The following is a 19903-nucleotide window of genomic DNA, read 5'->3' as shown; positions in this document are numbered from 1 at the left end:
AGTCAAGCACCGCTGAACAGGGCAAAGACCGCCATGGCAAGCACCGCTGAACAGGGCAAGCACCGCTGAACAGGACAGAGACAGCAAAGTCAAGCACCGCTGAACAGGGCAAGGACCGCCATGGCAAGCACCGCTGAACAGGGCAAGCACCGCCAACTCAAGCACCGCTATCCCATGTGCGGCAGGGGCAGTGACAGAAGTGGGACCGTCACGGGGAGAGTGATGCACTCTGGGCACCAGTCCCCCTCCAGAACCAGTGGAGAACAGCATCCACTCCGTCTGTCCTTAACAGGATGAAGCACTCTGGGCACCAGTCCCCCTCCAGAACCAGTGGAGAACAGCATCCACTCCGTCTGTCCTTAACAGGATGAAGCACTCTGGGCACCAGTCCCCCTCCAGAACCAGTGGAGACTGTTATCGACTTGAGAGACTGTGGCTTTGCACTCCCCAGGATTGAACAGTGGGCAAGCCACCCACTGTAGAGACTTGAGAGACTGCGGCTTTGCACTCCCCAGGATGGTACAGTGGGCAAGCCACCCACTGTAGAGACTTGGGAGACTGTGGCTTTGCACTCCCCAGGATTGAACAGTGGGCAAGCCACCCACTGTAGAGACTTGAGAGACTGTGGCTTTGCACTCCCCAGGATTGAACAGTGGGCAAGCCACCCACTGTAGAGACTTGAGAGACTGTGGCTTTGCACTCCCCAGGATTGAACAGTGGGCAAGCCACCCACTGTAGAGACTTGAGAGACTGTGGCTTTGCACTCCCCAGGATTGAACAGTGGGCAAGCCACCCACTGTAGAGACTTGAGAGACTGTGGCTTTGCACTCCCCAGGATGGTACAGTGGGCAAGCCACCCACTGTAGAGACTTGAGAGACTGTGGCTTTGCACTCCCCTGGATGTCACAGTGGGCAAGCCACCCACTGTAGAGACTTGAGAGACTGTGGCTTTGCACTCCCCAGGATTGAAGAGTGGGCAAGCCACCCACTGTAGAGACTTGAGAGACTGTGGCTTTGCACTCCCCAGGATGGTAGAGTGGGCAACCCACCCACTGTAGAGACTTGAGAGACTGTGGCTTTGCACTCCCCAGGATTGAACAGTGGGCAACCCACCCACTTGTGAGACTTGAGAGACTGTGGCTTTGCACTCCCCAGGATTGAACAGTGGGCAACCCAGCCACTGTAGAGACTTGAGAGACTGTGGCTTTGCACTCCCCAGGATGGTACAGTGGGCAAGCCACCCACTGCAGAGACTTGAGAGACTGTGGCTTTGCACTCCCCAGGATTGAACAGTGGGCAACCCACCCACTGTAGAGACTTGAGAGACTGTGGCTTTGCACTCCCCAGGATACATCAATCGGCATGGAGCCCCCTTGTGGATCTGGCATAGTGCTGTCATCCGGCTGAGGTGCCCCCCTTCCCTTCCCCCTGAGGTGCATGTTGTATTTCTATCTGATACCCCAGTAGTGTTCTCTCCGTTTTGCTCAGGTATCGTGTGTGGGCCTCGCCCATGCATTTTGGGCCCAGTGGTCCACGGACAATGAATGGTGCATTACCTGCACTACTAATCGTGATGTATATTTTGTTGATTGTGTATATATATCTGTATATATTTGGTTACTGTATTTTGATATATTACAATGGTTGCACTCATTTCCTTTTGTCTTTGCATTCTTCTGGGGGGTTTGGGGGTTGTTACTGTAATGTTTGGATATGCATTGATGTGTGTGTTGTAGTGGGTGAGGGTCGGGGTGGGGGTGGTGGTGTTGCATGTGTGTGTCCCTGACTTTGCCTCCCCCCTCCCCTATGTCGTAGGTGCAGTACTCACTGTTGTCTTTGGCGCCGGCGTTGCTGATGATCGTACAGGAGCAGGAAGACTATTGCAGGGAGTATTTGGAGTTCCGGCTCCATGGTGTTGTCGTTCCTCGTGGAGTGTGTAGAGGTGAGCGTTTTCCCATTCAAATGGCTGGTTCCGCCGTGTTTTTTTCCACGGTGAATCCGCCCCAGAAAAGGTGGCGGATTGGTAGGTTGTGATACTGTGGGCGGTACTTTGTCTCCCGCCTGTCTGTTGGCGGTGACCGCCGCGCTGTTTGTCTGTACCGCTGTGGCAGTCGGAGTGTTAAAGTGGCTGTCTTTGTTGGCGGTTTCCGCCACGGTCATAATTCCCTTTTTTTTCCACCGGCCTGTTTGCGGTCTTACCGCCACTTTAACACCGTCCGCCAGGGTTGTAATGACCCCCTATGTCTTTAAGATAAGCCTGGCTGCTTTTGTTCTAAGCTACCAGATGGTTAAGCACAGGTTTATTTAGTGATTTTTGTGGTTCACCCTGACAAGGGTTGTGTTTATTACTTGAATGGAGCTATCTCCCCTCTCAACTAATACTAATAACACTATTTCTTACATGCCTAAGTAGTCTGACTCTGGTTCCTCACTGTCTAAATGTACTATCCTGAACAAAGGGCCTTCTATTTTACTGTTGGAGGAAATAAAATCACCAACATCAATGATTATACAAAATTACCAGAAGTGGATGATAATAAAATACAAGATCACGAGCAAGGCTAGATGGATACTGAATATTTGCTCTGTGACTCCAATTGAAACACTAACAACCTCTTTTTATAGTACCAGAAATATAGAGGGGTTCATCAGCTCTAGAGTAAGCATTTTGACATGGTATTAGTGAGAAAGTGAATTAATAATTTGTCAAGGCCACTGACATAATAATGCATTGTCTTGCTAGATCATAGGAGGGTTCATTGAGAAAACTAAGCTCAACCACTAGTCATGTCTCAGGTTGCAGGCTTTTTCCCTGCAAAATCTGTGTTAGAATCAATCTGTACCAAACAAAATTGAATTCAGGAAACAATATCAACATTATCAAACTAATTTAGAAAAAATAGAAACATTTAATGAGCATAATTACATGAAAGTGGTTAAATAGGAAAAAAGGAATTGGAGATATGAAATTTAAAGTTTTTAGTCCAAGAGAACGACAGTATAAACAATGATGTTATAAATGTCAATGTTAGTCTGTGTGCATTACCAAAGGTGACAATTTTTGTACCAAAGACAAGAACAAGATAAAGATAACAGCAAGCTCTTCTGTCTCAACAAGGCCATGAGAGCCAGGGCAGAGCCTATTTCTTTGCTGGTTGATACACTCAAATGCTTTCAATATTTCTGGGGCTCCTCTGAAGATTCGAGTCACAGCTCCAAGAATAAGACAGACGTCTCTGTCGCTGGTCCCTGCTGCAGCTAAGAGTGCTTATTTCTTGAAGATGCTGCCTTCGCCTCCAGACGACAATAAAATGGAAGGTGCGATTGTTGCAAAATGGGTTCTGCCCATTGAATACACCCAGATTTTTTGCTTTTTTGGATGACCCAGTTTTGGACTTTTTACTGTGGACAAGTCTCACTCATGTATCTCAAATCACATGTCAAATGGACTGCACGTGTTTACTGCCGGTGTCTGCCTTTTAGGGTAAGGTTGCTGACATGCAGCTAGGGTAAGAAACACTTGGCGAGTTACACATTAGCACATGTGCACACACATGTCGACATGTTTGGGCTGCACATGTGAGACCACCATTGTGTGCAGCCCAGGAACTGTGCACAGGTAGCCACGCACAGAGGGGACTTTGCAGGGTTAGATATTGACCTAGGATATGCCTTATAATATCAGGAGGTACTTATAGGTAAAGTGTGTGGAGCATATTTACAAGTCCCTTGTGCCACCGGTGCATCACTTTTTGTGACGCTCCGGCAGCGCAGCATGCAGACCCATATCTACGAGGCCATGCAAATCCAGTTTGTGTTGCTTTTCATGGCCTCATAGATATGGTGTAAAGCAATTCAGTGCAAGTTGCTGGGTTGCCATACACTGCATCTGGGGGGAGTTCCATGGGCGTTGCTGTGGGGTTTCCCAGGCAACATCCATGGGTTTCGATGCATTCCCAGATTTACAAGGCTCTGTAAACCTGGGAATGCATCAGAGCCGTACGACTCCCCAGGAGAGGCGTAACAAAGAGAAATATCTTTATTTCTCCTTGTTTTTTCATCTTTCTGTGTGTGCTGCAATCTGTAGCACACATAGAAAGAGGAAAAAGGCTCCATGGATTGTTTCTGTGCAAGAAATTGTCCCTTCTTGCACAAAGCAATCCTGCCAACAACACCACCACCCATGCTTCCAGGTGCAATGGTGCCTCCACCCTTGCACCAGGCACTAGGCACCAGGCACTAAATTGTGTCCTGACGCTGCCTGAAATGACAGAAATGCACCATACCTTATAAGTATGTGCATTGCTACCCTTTCACAGCAAAAAGATTGGCAGCAATGTCATAAACCACATTTTTGTAAATATGCCCTTTTGTGCTCTACTGTTTTGTCTGCAGTGGCCCTTTATTTTACACTTGGGGGAATCTGCCTCAGAGCACAGTTTCACTTCTCTTAGGCTTACAAAGTCCCATGAGGTATGAAACCGAGTTGGAAAAGGTGCACCCACTTCATATTCACAGTTCCTAAGACCCTACTGGTACATCTTATGGGTCATCCTGAATTTACATATTTCTCTGGCTCAGCTCAGGATCAGAGCCCATTCATTTTGTCAGCCTGCTGGAACAAGTTATTCACATTTCTTTCCAGCAGAGGAAACAAGGCCGCCTCAAACAAAAGGAGTAACTAGCGGTTCTTCTCTCAGCTCTTGAATACGAATGGGTGAGGATGAAAATCTGCATCTGTCAATTACCACACTGTGCCAGGGCTGGGGACAGCCCAGGCTCACTAAAAAAAAGATGATGGCCTGACAACTGGAGTCAACACATGAGGGGGCTCTTCTTTGAATATTTGGTGGGAAAGACCCTGGCAGGGATGCCAGAGAGGGACAGCCATTAGACCCCAAGAGCAGTTCTGACCAATGACTCCTCAACTATGTCATCTTGAACTGTCTCAGCATGCAGTGCAGGAGCATTGGGACAAGGATGGAGAGGTAATGTGGCACACTAGGATTGGCCAGGGGTGCCTGACTTCTAACACCTTCCAAATACTTTTAAAAAACCTTGCACAAGGTAGAGACAATGCTGTCAGTGCTGGTAGTGATGTTTGTACTTTTTTGCTGCTGGGCCCTGGGACTGGGACAGCCATAGAAAACTGGAAGGAGGAACTCCTGATTCCCACAAAGACTAAGGACTCTGGCCCCAGTTGACCCGAGGACCAGTGGGCTTTTTCCAAGGGCCAGTGGGGCTGCCCCCCTAATGGGCCCTGCCCCTGAGGACCATTTGGGAGAAAGATCTGGAATTTCCTGCCCAGAGACAAAGGCCAGGAGGGATTCTGTTGCAGGGAGCCAGCTCCCTGCAAGGTACACCACTTATTAGGCCAGGACGTCTGCTGAAGCTGCTCCTGGTGGTTAGTGCTCACCACCAGGAGTAAAATGAGCCAAACATCACTCAAATCGGGTCAACAGAGCCAGAGTTATGGTCTTTTTAAGGTTGGCAACATTCAACCTTTTTTTTCAAAAGCTTCTCCTCAGTTCTCCTCATTTCCCTCGGAGAGAGAGCCAAGTCCCCAGGGGATGACACAGCCTATATTGCATATATTCTCAGGAGGAGTGGGTGTGCATGGAGCCTGTCCCCCATACTGGATCCCCCTAAAGGCCCCACATCCCTAGGAGATGACACGAGGAAACCGGATCGCACCGCTGTGCCCAAAATGGTGGCTGGCTCAATGCCCATGTCTAGGAGGAGCAAGGCAGTCGCTACCTGTAGCACACCCGGCCCACACAGAGCAAGCAGGAGAAACGCTGGCTGCCAGCTTCCGCACTGGCCAAGGCGGAGCAATTAGGTGGGGAGCCATCGATCTGCATGAGAGTTGACTCCTTATGCGGCCCCTACAGCTTAAAGGTTGACAGGGTCAAAATCAGAAAGCGGCCCTACCCGTACAGAGGGAGAGCCACTCATTGCATATTCACCGAAATGATGACCTTTCTAGATTTTTTTAAAACTAATTTTAGCACTCCAAAGCTGGAGCTTTTCCTCTACAGTTGGGAATCTAGGGCCAGATGTAGCAAAATGCTAATTTGCGACTTGCAAATTGCGAGTCCCTGCGACTTGCAATGTGCAACTCGCAAATTGGTGTGCAGTACGGTGTCTCAGACACCGTCTGCGACTCGCTATGGGGTCGCAATGACCCACCTCATTAATATTCATGAGGTGGGTCGCTAATTGCGGCCCCATAGCGAGTCTAGGCACTCGCAAACATGGAGGCCTGCTGTCGTCAGCAGACCTCCATGTTCGTGACTGCTTTAAATAAAGCAGTTTTTTTTTTTAAGTATAGCCCGTTTTCCTTAAAGGAAAACGAGCTGCACTTAAAAAAAAATCCGAAACCTTTAGTTTCGGTTTTTTTTCAGGGCAGGTAGTGGTCCCTTGGACCACTACCTACCCTGAAAAAATATTTGTGGGTCCATTCACAAAGTGGAAGGGGTCCCATGGGGACCCCTTCCAATTTGCGAGTGGGTTACCATCCACTTGAAGTGGATGGTAACTGCGACACCATTTGCGACCGCATATGCGGTCGCAAATGGTATTGCATACCACTCAGAATCGCAAATAGGAAGGGAACACCCCTTCCTATTTGCGATTCTGAAATGCATATTGCGAGTCGGTACCGACTCGCAATATGCATTTCTGCATTGGGAAACGCGAATAGTGAGTCGCAAACGGCAATTTTTGACGTTTGCGACTCGCTATTTGTTTCCTGCATCTGACCCTAGTGCTTTCTCAGAGCTGGTTCTATCATTGCCTTTTATTTGGCCTGGAAGTGGTGCCCTCTAGGGACTGTTTTTATATTGCATTTTATGTGGCCTGAAAGTATGTAAAAAGCATACAGGAAGGGTATGCCCAAACATGGGTCCCATGCTCACTGTGCCACTGGATTCAAGCTAGCCTGGCTGATGAGGGTTGATACCCTGAATGCTTATTTCTGATCCGGGGAGGACCTGGCCTGTCAGTTTGGGCTGGGCTGTTCTCATGGGGAGCAGGTTCAAGACTGATTGGCATATGGCTGGGTCTAAACTGGGGTGCTGTGGTGAGCAACAAACAATGGATTAAACCCAGATCTGTGACTGAAATCAATACAGCTGCTCCCTGGAATTGTGTGCATACTAGCAGAGTGGTGCCTTACTGGCTGAGACTGGTGAAAACGTATTTCAACAAACAAGACATATGGTGAAGTGTGATAACATACCTTGCAACAGGGACCACCATGGTCACTGAAAACATTACAACAAGATAACTATCCCAGTTCCATTCCGAAAGGTAAAGGGATTGAACACCATGTCCAAAGAGAGCAGCCTGAGACAGCCCCGCAGTGATCTGTGTACCTTCAGAGGAAATGTCATCAAGGGAGTTCCTCTGAGGACACTGTGAGTTTTGTATGCATGTGCCACAGTTCAGACAGCCGTGCACCAACCTTTTTTTGTTTTTTAAAACCTAACTTAAAAAGTGTAAGTTTGTTATTATAAAACAACAATGCACCACACACCATTTGTTTCCTAGGGTGTGGGCATAAATTTACTTTTTGTTCCAGATGCTAGTTTTTTCCTGTTGGTAACGGACAGAAAACAAATCTATCAGATTGTCTGCTCTTAATAGGGTGTATTTTCTGATGCCCTCACTCTGACAGTCCAGAGTCAGAGAACGCTTTCCAGGGGCAGAGCCAGTCATGTAAAGACCACGAAGCCCAAATCCATCTTGAGTAGGCTGAAACTGATTTTTTCTCTATTTTTGCAGGATCATCATCATGTCTGTCTTTGATGCAGATGTCATCTGTCTTATCTTTCCAAGAACCTGTGAAAGTGTCATGTCACTCAGACAATGACATTGATAAGACACCTGTTGCAGTCTGCAACAAGTGCCTTTTTTATCTGTGCTCCAAGAACAGAGAAGAACAATAGTCAAAACTGTGGCCTGAAATAAAATATTCTCAGCTTATTTTTTCAAAAGAATGTGTCTAAGACTAGCATCTTTATGCACATATGTTATGTTGTAAATTGCTGAAGTTATGTTGTAAATTTCCATCTTAGATAAGATACTGTATAAAAGGGCTGCCACTTGGTCACTTGTGGAGAGAGGTCCTTCACCCCAGATTATTGAGCAAGGTACTGCCAGAAAAGATCTTGACTGACAGAAATACTGCTGCATCACACTATCTATTGAAAGCTGATATCGAGCCAAGTCTGGGAGGAGCGGAGCTGATTAGACGCATGTTTGCCTTTCGCAGGGAACACAACCTTCCCGACTATCGATGGTTATAATTTGAAGCTGTAAACCGATATGCAGTGCGCTGATTCTCCCTAAGAAACTCTAGACACAAGTTATACTACTCCATGGTCTCCTAGCATAGCGCATAGAAGTAGTTTTTAGGGTTTTAGGTTTTTAGATCACATTTTAACTATCTTAGCAATGCTTATTTTATTCTTGTTGCTCACAACAATAATTTGTGCTGTTATCATGATATTTTGTGTGGTTATTTTAGATGTGCTATGCAACATGTTAAGACTTGGGATTAAATGATTTTCAGTTAAAGTGTCTTTTCAGTCCAGTCGTTATTAGTGTGGTTTGTGTGTTTGGTATTAAGGAGAATGAAATAGTTTTGTTCCAATCACCACTGCCAATGTGGCATAGTACCTGTTAGACTTGGCATCCTTTGCATGGTACCCCCTAACTTTTTGCCTCAGTTTCCCAGGTTGTTTATGTGTGCTGGACCCTGTTTTTGCTGTTTTTGTTACTCTGGGCACTTTATCACTGCTATCCAGTGCTAAAGTGCAAGTGCTCCTATGAAAAATGTATGCATAATTGGCTTTCCATGATTGGCATATTTGATTTACTAGTAGGTTCCTAGAAAGGTGCACTAGAGGTGCCCAGGGCCTGTACATCAAATGCTACTAGTGGGCCTGCAGCACTGGTTGTGCCACCCCCATTAGTAGCTCTGTAAACTTGGGTCAGACCTGCCACTGCAGTGTCTGTGAGTGCAGTTTTAACTGCCAATTCTACTTGGCAAGTGTACCCACAGGCCTAACACATTCCCTTTTCCTACATGTAAGACACCCCTAAGGTAGGCCCTAGGTAGCCTCATGGACAGGGTGCAGTGTATATTTAAGGTAGGACATATACTAATGTGTTTTATATATCCTGACAGTGAAATACTGCCAAATTCGGTTTTCACTGTTGCAAGGCCTATCTCTCTCATAGGTTAATCTGGGGGCTGCCTTTAAATATGATTAAAGCATAGATTCTCTTTGGGAGCAAATAGACATGTGGAGTTTGGGGTCTCTGAACTCCCAATTTAAAAATGAATCTTTTAGAAAAATTGGTTTTGAGACTGTGGGCCTGATTCAGACCCTGGCGGCCGGTGACCGCCATGGTCACCGGCCACGGGAGCACCGCCGACAGACCGGCGGTGCTCCAAAGGGCATTCTGACCGCGGCGTTTCTGCCGCGGCCAGAAAGGGTAAACCGGCGGTCTCCCGCCGGTTTACCGCTGCCCTTGGAATCCCCCATGGCGGCGCAGCGCGCTCCGCCGCCATGGGGGATTCTGACACCCCCTACCGCCATCCTGTTCCTGGCGGTTCGCCCGCCAGGAACAGGATGGCGGTAGGGGGTGCCGCGGGGCCCCTGGGGGCCCCTGCCGTGCCCATGCCAATGGCATGGGCACGGCAGGGGCCCCCGTAAGAGGGCCCCACTGTGTATTTCAGTGTCTGCCTAGCAGACACTGAAATACGCGACGGGTGCAAACTGCACCCGTCGCACATGCCCACTCCGCCGGCTCCATTCGGAGCCGGCTTCCTCGTGGGGAGGGGTTTCCCGCTGGGCTGGCGGGCGGCCTTCTGGCGGTCGCCCGCCAGCCCAGCGGGAAAGCCAGAATGGCCTCCGCGGTCTCTCGACCGCGGAGCGGCCATATGGCGGTTCCCTCCAGGCGGGCGGCGACCGCCGCCCGCCGGGGTCAAAATGACCCCCTGTGTGTTTGAAAATGCCACTTTTAGAAAGAAGGCATTTTCTTGCTTAGACCATTCTGTGGCTCTACCAGTTTGTGGATTCTCTGTCTGGGTTAGTTTGACAGTTGGGCTGTTTGCACCTCTCTCTAGACAGTGACACAAAGGGAGCTGGTGTGTAGCCTGCATATCCTGATGAGCCATCTGTGCTAGGAGGGAGGGGAGAAGTGGTCACTCACCCATGAAAGTACTGCGCCTGCCCTTACACAATGCAGTCTCCAACCCCCTGGTGTTTATCTGGGGCCTGGCCTGGGTAAGGCAAGATCTTGCAAACAAGAGAGACTTTCCGTGACGCGGCTGATAAACAATCCGCCACTGGCTTCACGGCTGAAATCAATGCTCCACCTGCATCGTAGCTGGAAGATTGATGCAACGCAGCAGGAGAAACGACACGCAAACCCACTAACAAAGGCTAATAGCGAAGCAAACCCCACACAGCCCGGTTTTTTGATACTGTGCGACTGGATTTTCAACGCAACATCGCTGGGCATGGAAAAATAAGGCAAAGCCTGTCCGGACCCAAGGTGCCTGTCCGTATCGACGCTTCGCTATCTTGCGGGAAAGGAAAAGCAACGCACGCCAACCCGACCGAAGGAGGAACGACGCACGGGCTCGCTTGCGAGTGAGAAATCGACGCATCGCTGGCCTTTTCCGATGCACACTCGCCCATGCGCTGTTATTTTGACGCTATCTAGGTACTTTGGTATGCTAACAATGTTCTCACTGTTTTCTAAAGGATTTAAGACTCTCATTCTTTGAAAGTTCATAACTTGACTTGTGTATGTTATATTTTTTTTCCGTTTTGGTCTTGTTTTGCTTAGATAAATATTTTCTATCGTTCTAAACCTGTGTTGTGTCATTTTGCAGTGTTTCCACTGAATTACTGTGTGTGTTGGTACAAATACTTTACACATTGCTTCTGAAGTTAAGCCTGTCTGCTCATACCAAGCTACTAAGGAGGTGAGCGGGGATTAACTGAGGGTGATCCTCCTTTACCCTGACTAGAGTGAGGGTCCTTGCTTGGATGGGGGTAACCTGAATGCCAACCAAAGAGCCTATTTCTAACAGTACCCTCTCCACCAAATTCTAAATTCTGATCACAAGTCCTATTCAGCCTGCCAGAGGGCATCGCTTGGGTCAATAAGATTACTCTTACATAGAGAATTCAGGTACAGCCTTAGCCCAATTTGGTTGAAGCAGTTACCTCCCCATAACTGTGAGCATGACTGTGCCGTCTAAATTTTGTGTACAATATTGAGTTGTGTGCCTGTGATTCAAGTACATTTTCTTGTTCTAATAAAACTACAGGCAGTACAATCATCTTTTTTTATTATCCTTTGCTATATGTGTTAGAGCTGTCATCTTTGGTGTCGTCTTCTCCCCAACATTTTGGCTTCACCACTCCTGTTTTCTGAATTTTGTTTTTGTTGGCATTAGGACTCTGTGCAGTTTACCACTGGCAACCAGTGCTAAAGTGCTTGTTCCCTCTTCCTAAAACATGATATGATTGACTTACTCCTGATTGGCTTATTTAATTTACTTTTAAAACCCTAGTAAATGGTACTACATGTACCCAAGGCTTATAAATTAAATTCTAATAGTGGGCTTGTAGCACATATTGTGCCATCCACTTAAGTAGCACTATAAAACATGTCTTGTGCATGCTATTGCATCCTGTGGTGCAGTTATAAACTGCCAATTTGACCTGGCAAAATAACCTTTTGCTGGGCCTAACCTTACTTTCTAAAACATATGTCACCCCTAATGTAGGGCCTAAACAGCCAATAATCCAGGATGCATTCAATTTAAAAAGTACGTCATGTGTTTTTAAGGTCTACATGTCCAGGTAGTGAAAGACTCTTACATTTGTTTTTTACTGTTGTGGGGCCTATTTCACCCACTATATAACATTGGACTACCTTATTATATTTAATAAGTGCTTACATTTGATTGGGAACAGTGAGGGATATCAAGCTTGTCTAATTAATTGTAATCTAAAACACTCTTTTGTGGATTGGATTGTGGTTGGATTTTAATTTACAATTCTGAAAATGCCACTTTTAGAACATTGTCATTTTCTTGTTCTAACCATTTGGTGATGGTGTCTCTGTCCCAGGTCACATGAGTGTGAATAGCTTAGCTGTTGGGCTTTGTGCATTCCTCCCTTCCTCCCAGACAATCAGACAAAGGGGGACTAGGTGTTGGAAGAATGGGCCATCTTACTCAGATGGTTGAGGGGGAGCTGTTTCTTGCCCGCACAAATTTCAAAGGGCTGCATTCAGCACACACACAAAGGAACATAACACCCGTCTTTTGTCACCTCAGGCTTCTTGGAGTCTTGACAGAGGAAAGGAAGAACTTTCCTGAACCAGATGAAGGGGTAGTATAGGGAATCCCTCCATTTCAAGGGCCGGCATCAGGTATAAATATTAGACCTCCAGAGCCACTCATGGATGTGTGGACTAGGAAAGAAGGACTGAGTTGTTCCCTAGGGTGCTTGAGGCCTGCCTTGTTCTTCAAGGAGTGTCCTGCTGCTACCAGAGGACTGCCCACTGCTTCAGTGACTCCCTGATCCCCATAAGATGGCTCCCCAGGTCCTAGAACTTGGCATTAGAATGCATTCCTGAAGTTTTTGTCTCTTTGCTACCGCAAACAGGCCCCTGTGCCACCTACAATGACCTCCAACGTGAAACTCCAGCGGACCCCACTCTTTGCACTAGATCAACCACCAGTGACGACCGGCAGTGTGAGATCTGCACTTCAGGATACAGCGATAGTCCAAAGCTCCAGCAAGGACGTCCATGATACCTGACTGGATATGCGGTACACAGCGACAGCTGTCTGCATTGCCAGGGATGCTCTTCACAATACGGCCATGACACTCCTTGAACCTTTTCTTACTCATCATGGCCTCCTCCACTGCGTACTGTACTCTTTATGCCAGAATCTGAGAAGGTAACTTTTTCAGTGGGACTAACCTGGTCCCTGTATTCAGCATGCACTTCATCTTGGTCGGCCTTGACTTGTGACTTTTCCCTGGTCTAACACGACTAGATGACCACAAATGGCACTTTGTACTTTTAGATGCTATACTTACCTAAAAGTTCAAACTTGAAAATCTCTGGTTCTACTGATTGAATTTTTTTGTTGTTGTATCATTTTATGTATTATAATGTGTTTTATTTTTCTAAATTATTTTGGGATTTTTCTTGTGTTGTGTTTTATTTTTATTACTGTTTGTATGCTGCATAAATACTTTACACATTGCCTCTAAGTTAAGCCTGGCTGCTTTTGTGCCAAGCTACCAGAGGGCTCAGCACAGGTTAATGTAGTGACTTTTGTGGTTCACCTTGACAAGGATTGTGGTTGTTTCCTGAGTGGGGCTTCATCACCCTCCCAACCAATAACCTGCTTTCTAACATTACATAACTAGACCACTCACCTTCACTACCAAGAGGGTCAAGTGCTAATGGATGTACTTGGTACTCAGGCTTGGGTTCACAAGTAAGGGTAAAAGTATGTAATTGTTACAATTTGAGCCTATAATGCCTAATTGTCTGGGACTCCTGAAAATGTTCACCAGAGCAGTTTATTGCTCTTCATTATAAGTACAAACTTTTATTTAACATTTGACATATCCCACCTTTTCTTTAAGCACCTAGCACTGTATGTTACATAGTTATCTTACTTTGTGACTTATCTAATGTAAAAGAGTAGCTTTTCCTAAATATCAAACCACTTTCCTTTACCATGTATGAATGCATGGTTTAATGCTCCAGCCAGGCGGCTCACAGTGGTGAAGCTGAAGCCATGTTTTCCTAGACACGCTCATAGATGGTGTAAATATACACTGCAGCCCATATTTAGCATTTCAGTTTCACACCACTGGCACCAACAAACTATGGGTTTAGTTAAGTTAGCCAATTGGGTATAAGCAATATAACTAATGATTTTGGCACCTAGCACCCTTAGGCTCAAATTTAAGAGGGCCCAGAGCCTCCTTGTCCACATTAGTGTCACCTTTTATGACGCTGATGTGGCTCAAAGAGGCCAAATTCCCTGCGACATATTTACGAAGTGGCACAATGCATGCATTGCGCCACTTTGTAACCCCTTGCGCCACATTATTCGTGCACCATGCATAGTGTATGCAAGGGGGCGTTCCCCATTAGGAGCGCCGCAAAAACGGCACAGTGAATTCTATGAGATTCCACTGCGCCATTTTTTGCCCCATTTTTTTAACACCTGCGCAGAGGAGGCATCAAAAGGTGGCACACCATTATTTATAATAGGCCTCCATGTACTTTGCAGGATTAGCACCAACATTTTTGGCACTAGTCCTGCACAGTACAACAATAGCGTCAAAAATGTTGATGCTATTGTCCCTAACCTGCGTCTTGGTGTGCTGTATGTTTAATACAGCACACAAATGGTGGCGTTAAGGGGGCAATAAGGGGCTCCAGAAAAGTGGCACTATATATAATGCAGCACCACTTTTTATAAATTTGGCATTACCAAACTGAAACATGTCCAAACAGGATCTTGTTCAAACCCGAGATTCAGCACTCAGTGAATTAAACAACATTTGTACAAAGTACCAATAGAGTGAGAACTGAGCCTATCTCAAAAGTATAAGGAAACCTTCCACATTATTTAAAATCAATGATTAACCAACTTCACATATACGTTAAAGGAGCAAATTATAGCTCATGATACCAGAGAGAAAGGGCTCCCAAGGAGATATGAGGTTTTGGTTTCAGGGGCTCCCAAGGAGGTATGAGGTTTTGGTTTCGAAATACAGCTTTTTTTGTAGTCAGACTGCACGAAAAATGTGGTGGTTATAAACTGACCTCTGAAAAGCAACAATCACCTTTTTGCTTTGGGTCCCTCCTCAAGTCCCAGTTTTTTTAAGCGATTGGTTGTTTCCTGATTTAAGTGCTTTCAAAATCTGTAAAGGAATGGAGAGGTGTTCAGTCCATCCTCCAGACTCTTCCTCTTTCCTAGAAACAAGAACGCATTCAAAATATACATCACCTGATCTCTTGTCATAGAAGGTGCTGTAAATATGCCGAGTATCCACCGTGATTATTCAGCCCGACCAGCAAACGTTTTTGTTTTTCAAAAACAAAGTCCTAAAGCAGGATTTTGATTTTGTAAAACCAGGAGTCTCATTTACGTGGCCGGTGGTGCAGGGCAATGCAGCCTGAACCGCCCTGCGCCAATGGAAGTGGGCAGAAATGCACAGGTATCTACAAGATACTGCACATTTCTGTCCTCTCACCCTGTCCTGGCGAACAAATTGCTGCCTAGTGCCAATGCAGGCAAGTATGCCTGCGTTGTGGGGACGATTGTTTTTGTGCAGGAAGGGGCATCTTTCTATGAATGAAGAACACATATAAAGAGGAAAAACAGGGAGAAATAAGGTTATTTTTCCCCATTGCGTCACTTATACCACCCCTGAGGTGGCATAGGAATCAGACGCATTCCCAGACTTGTAAATTTGGGAATGCATCAGATTCCTTTGGGTTCCATGGGGACTGCGTGGGAACATCCCAAGCAACCCCCGTGGAACTCTCCTTTCATGCAGTATTGTGTGAGAAAAGGGTCCATATTTACAAGGCCATGAAAAGCCACGCAAGATGGCTTTGTGTGGCCTTGTAAATATGGGCTGGCACACTGCGCCAATGGAGTGTAAAACAAAATTATGCTCCCATGGCGCAGTGTGCCACTAGGGCCGCTTAAATGAGGCCCCAAATATTAATAGCTCTTATACACTGGGAGTTTCCTACCAATGTGTCAGGAGTGCTTTTTGTTTATTTATTTTTATTTCAGACTGTAGTATTTCCTAGCAGTCCCGAACAGAAAAAAACTATGTTGAAACATACACCCTAAATATTGTGGACAGTCTGTTGACCTAAAGTCCAGTACCCAAAAGGCCTCAGTGAAAGTTTTCCTATGGTGAAACCAGCTAAGGCTCCTCTGGCAGAAACCTAACATGGTGGACTGGTGCTATAGTTGAGCTGGATTGACATTATGCAGACTGTGAACTCTGCCTCAACTGTGACAGTGAGCCTGTATGTGTAACTCTACATAAAATCTGAAGAGTGGCCTCCAAAAAGTGGAGAAGATAATTCAAGGTCATTCACCATCTCTCGTCACCTTCCATGGATGGAAGGTGAGGTGGTTTACAATATTTTGAGCAGGAGGAGTGTGTGGTGTCATATTCTAGCACACCACGTCAACAAAATTGAAACAGCAAAGATTTTCAGTTTCTGGGCATGCGGTTTAAAGTGCAAGTACAGGTGGTGGCCATGCCCAAGGGTTGTCGTCTGTTCAGGGAGTTGAGTACTTCCTGCACATATACTGTATAATCTTCAGAGGCAGAATGCAGGGCACATAGAAAGAGGGAATAATGTGGGGAAACCACGCTATTTCTCCTTATTACATCTGGGAAGGCATAGCACTGTGAAGCATTCACAAGTTTCCTAGTCTAAGTAAATCTGTGAATGCGTCCAAAAGAATGAGTGGATGTGTGGGAACACCCCCGCTACACCTATATAATGCCTTTCCAATGCAGAGTAATGCAAGGCAGTGATTTGTGCTTCCTTGTGTTATTCTGGATTTACTAAGCTACACATAAATGTGACTTAAAGGCTTGCGTTGCTTAGGGTCACCTTGTGTGATACAAGAGCAACGAAAGCCCCTGATAACTTTGGCCCTTGGTCAATCCTGACCGCCATCAAATGCACTTACTTAAGATTTTGTAATCTTCATGTATTGAAGTATTTGGTGTCTTGGGTCCCTTTGCTTTTTCCCTGCCCTATTGACCCCCTTCTCTGTGCAATCTTCTCCTATGTAGTGTGTCCAGTGTGCCAGAGTGATGCATCATGCATCATCATCAACAGTGTTGTTTATATTAGAAAATGTATGTATTCCATTTCCAATCAGGGTGGGGCTGGAACAGAAAATAGGCCTGCTACCAACATAAAGGTGGCCAACATTAGCTGAACACTAATGGATTAGAAAGCTAAAAAAGAGGTCCATGTTTGCAAATTGGGACAGATTTGAACTTGTTAAGATGTGCTGTGTGTTTTGAAAGGCCTGGGTGTGAGCTTTGCTGCAGGTAATGTTTGTTTTATTATAAGGGACATTAACAGTAAAAGCCAGCCCAGCAGACCATTAAACAGGCTCACAAGCAGCCAAAATTCTAGCCCACTTAGTGACTTATCAGGACCAGCCCCTCTGGCATTGCCTGATTGCCCTATAGGCCAGGCCGACCCTTGATTTCTATTAGTTCAAAAGTATGACTCCATCTTCATAATCCTGCTTGCTCTTTTCTGGATTGTTCTCCAGACTCCTCTCCAGTCTTGTATCTTACATCCCTCTTTAGTCCCACTCACTATCCACCCACTTATGAAATCTCAAGCCTCTCTTGGTCCAATTATCCCTCGAAACCACTCTGTATAGCATAATGCTCTATGATACTGAATTCTCTATCGCTCATTTCCACCATCCAGACACTCTTACCTGCTCTTCTTGCACGGGCAGTGGGGAATCCCACTGGCTCCTAACTTTGTTTGCCTAGTCTTACTGTCCTTCCTTTGCCTTTGAGTATTTTAACTTATATGTCAACAATGATGCTCTACCTTCTTCATTATCCTTTTACGTCTACTCATCTCTTTTTCCTGTTGCCCCAGTCCTCCATTTCCTTTTCTCTATCTGCCCTTCGTTATTTGTGCATGAGGTACCCACATGTTTGTTTAATTTTACTTTCTTCTTTAGGGTGCTATTGCTCTAGTGTAAGCCTACACTATGATTACTCACACATTATGTTCTTGATGCTGGCATCTTCACTTTGATTTTTGGAACAGGCCATTGTTAACGCGTCAGACCTTTTTAGATAAACTTACAAGGGACACACGAATAGGCAGATGGCCCTTTTGACTGCATTTCAATTTTTTTCCACCATATATCCCGTATCAATACAGATCAATAACATCAACAATCAATAACATCAATAATCAATAGGAGTCAGTAATTTCCATACACCATGACCCTGCAGTCATGAATAACCACACCTTTCATGAAAAAGTTAGAATGTTTATTTCCCTATATTAACAATGCTAATGTCACGTAACTTAATCTCAAAATCAAATGATAAACATACAGAAACAATACTGGCTGTCCAAAGCAGCAAAAGAATCATAATCTAATTAAGGCTTAAGCTACTACACATTCTAATGTTGTAGTGCAAATTAATAGCAAGAATAACTGTGCAAATGATATTACATACATTTAGATTCAGGAAAGGAAAGACATCAACTGTTATTACATGAAGTGAACTTCATCAGTGAGAACCCTAACTAACACCAGATTAGAATAGCATGTTTGGGCTTCATGCAAAATAATTTAGTCACTCAAATTTGGAAAACATCTAACTATGGCCCTGTCAAAATAGCAGTTGGTACCTAGAAACAAAAGCAAATAGACATAGCAATCAAGATCATTGTTAGTACCTGTCCTCAATATGGGTCAGCAAGCTGTGACAGTCTTCGTCAATAGGACCTCAGTTCGGTCAGCAATACATCAGGGTTCAGCATCAATGTTCAGAAAATGCAAAGTCTCTTTAAGCAGTAAAGTTAAATACGTCTCTTCTCGGGGCGGTCTAGAAAATAATGGCTTATCTTCTCTCGTGAAGTCTGGCTAAGTTAGATTTCCTAAAATTATTTCCCACATCCTAATTGGCCAGGGGAACGCATGTTCACACTTAGTCCAATGAAACTAAACCTTCAAATCTACAATTTTACTACTACATAGTTCATATGTCGACGATTGGTTCCTCTTCTCCCGCTCTCGTCATTCGGCTCGTCAGGTATCAATATTGTTGCAGCTTACACTCCAGTCAGTACATCTATTGTCTTCTCCTGGGAAAGTCAGTCTTACACACATTACATTAAACAGTGTTTCACTAGCAAGTACATCATCTTCTAGCAAGCAGTTTCTCATGAGAAAGAACTTCAGCTACGAGTACATGGACAGTACAGTGGAAAATCACAATTTAATTCTCTAAGCATTCATTTTATAAGACACCTAAGAAATGCAGCTTGGCATGAGGCTGTGCAACTAGACCTCGCTAAGTTAAGGCCTACAATTAATGAAGCTAATACATAATGCATAACCCTTAATTTAACATATTACTACATTAATCAAACATAAGCTCCACATTTCACATTAATAGGCCATTAATAAGTACACTTCGTGAACATTAGCGGTCACTCTGGTAGGCGCACCTTCAAATGTGTGCATTATTTGCCTCTAAGTTAGTACATTTTCTACGCAACTCCAACACTCAAAATACATGAAGTATCATTCATTAGTAAAATAAGCTTTAACAATCCCTCCTCTGATGACTAAATTTGTCATCACACCAAATCTTCCCACAAAATCTTTTGCACCAGCTAAAATTCTGTCATTTCAATTCCTTCAAATCTGCCCTCCCTTCTTGAATTTCCCCTAAACAATTTTTCCCTTTTCATTTCTTCTCTCGTCTGATAATTTTTCATTTTCTTCAATGTAATCATTTTGCACAATTTACATATTTCCCATGCTCCAATTATGCAAATCACAAAAATCAATATCCCTTGTATTATTTTCAATAATATCCCTTTCCCAATGTTGCTGAGTTATTTTCCCACTCAAGCAAATCTTTTGCCAACTTTCTCCCAAACACCTGGTTCTTTCAACTCTTTCAAATCAACACTCTCATTAGTCAGATTAGTAAGTAGCCTTCATATTTCTTAACTATTATCAGGAATGAATGAACAGCAATGCTTCAAATTAAGCATTTTCTAAACCCCG

The sequence above is a fragment of the Pleurodeles waltl genome, chromosome 2_2 (genome assembly GCF_031143425.1).
Source record: "Pleurodeles waltl isolate 20211129_DDA chromosome 2_2, aPleWal1.hap1.20221129, whole genome shotgun sequence".
NCBI lineage: Eukaryota > Metazoa > Chordata > Amphibia > Caudata > Salamandridae > Pleurodeles > Pleurodeles waltl.
Note: the sequence above shows the minus strand (reverse complement) of the source record.